Source organism: Haliaeetus leucocephalus, unplaced genomic scaffold, assembly GCF_000737465.1.
Source record: "Haliaeetus leucocephalus isolate CR32 unplaced genomic scaffold, Haliaeetus_leucocephalus-4.0 Scaffold802, whole genome shotgun sequence".
NCBI lineage: Eukaryota > Metazoa > Chordata > Aves > Accipitriformes > Accipitridae > Haliaeetus > Haliaeetus leucocephalus.
The window spans coordinates 5,125,027-5,127,073 of NW_010973238.1; positions in this window are offsets into that span (position 1 = coordinate 5,125,027).

Genomic DNA, 2,047 nt, shown 5'->3' on the forward strand with positions numbered 1-2,047 from the left:
TTTCACCGCTGCTAGTCCTAAAACCAGACAATAGCTATCGAGCACGTTTAGTGCATAACACAAAAAAGACAAAAATGCAAACATCAATGTAACACAAGGCCTGCTCCATGAGACAAATGAGGGAACTTAACCAGTCATCTGGGAAATAAAGAAGAAATAAAGGAAACATTCAAAGAGGTCTTAACATTTTATTACTATTTATGGTAACTCTGGGTTTTCTGCTATATAGGCCTTGACTGAAAAAATTAAAAATCTACAAGTCTTTGCAGCATCAAGTATTGTTGTGTATTTGAAAACATGTACATGCACTAATGTATCGCTGTATAGACATAGGTGCATTCATGGTACTCAAAGAAAGGGTCATGGATGTATCTTAATGAAGTTTTAAATATACTGTAGCTAAGTGTTCTTGTCTGGAGGAAAATTAAAAACCACCTTCCTGAAGCTGCTATACTTCCAGAGAGAGTGTTCAGGTTGTAACAGTAGCTTCTGAATTTTAGTGAGTACCTATCTCTCAATACCTGAAGATTTAAGTAACATTTTATAATGTACGTTTCAAATACTATTCAGCATTGCTAGATGTTTGTAACAGTTTTTGCGTAGGCCAATATAAAAATCTCACCCTGCTCATGAAGGTAAATTACGAAGGGCCTAGAATGCGATATCTGCATATTAAAACAAACAGTAAAGCAAAGTATGCTTAATTACCTCATAGTCTCTAGCAAATACAACTAGACCCCTTAGAAAATGTAATCACAATTGAGATGATACACTGTATTAAGCTGAGGAAAGCTGAAATGTAATTTTTTAAATTACAGAATCAGTCATGTTACAGTAGTTCACGAAAAGATGTCTCTCTACAGCTAGTTGCATTTTCCTCATTGTCCTTTGTCAGGAAATTTAACTAGTTAAGACAGCAAATAGATTTAATGAGTCATTTTTATGGCATATGTTATTTACAAAGGCCCATCATTAATGAATACATTTACTTTTACAAGCATTGCTTGCTCAATTACTGACGCTGTTCCAAAAATCTTAAGTCATACCTAAATAGTGGGTGTAACTATATGATGTCAATCAAATTACCTTTTCCATTGGAAACACACAACCAGGAGTATCTTTCCCACTCTGTTCTGGCCAAGAAATGTGACTTTTAAGTCTGCTGTTGAAGACAATGACGTACTTTCACCATCTTTACCTCAACATACGTGATGGTGGAACAAAAGAACATCTTAGGGCTCCAAACCTGCAACCGCTAGTGCCCGTTTTCTCATTTTAATCGTGCACTTCGTTCCATTCAAATGCGAGCTTTCATTCTCTGTGTGTGCGTAGGACGGACCATTACCGGTGGCACACCTCAGACAAACCCAACCGCGCACCCCACGCTCCCGGCGGGTGCTCTCCCACCCCGGGACGGGGACGGTGGGTGCTGACGGGGCGGCTCCGAGCGCTGAAGACGCTGCACTACACAGACGAGGAGAGTCATTTAGAACGCACGTTCACGTAGATATATATATATAAAAATATTAATTTGGCGGGGACAGTCCTCACTTTTGCTTTCCCGACTGAGAAGCGCAGCAGCGAAACAAACAGCGTTTCTCTTTTGCCGTCGCCGTTATCGCTGGATAAACCTAAGGAGGCAGCGAGGGCTCTCGGGAAGCCAGCGCTGAACCCGTGTCGCTTACGAAGCCACACAGCTCCAGTTAATGCCCAAAACGTAACTCCCAGCCCGACGTAACGCAGGAAATAACCATAAAATCGATTATTCCCTGCTGCGGCCTCCCCCCCCTCCCCTCTTTACCCCGCCTGGCATCCTAATGAAAGCGGCGAGGGAAAACCTGCGGGGAGAAAGCTGCCGCCTCTCTTCCCCACGGAAGCTCCGCACGCCCGAGGTGCACCCACCCCTGGGCTCGGCTGAGCTCGGCCCCGGCGCTGAGGAGGGGCCCCGCGGCCCGCTCGGCCCGAGCGCCCGGTCCGGGCTGCCCTCACAGCCGGTACCTCCGAGCGGACCCACCCCGCAGCTTCCGGTCCGCCATGACCCGCCCCG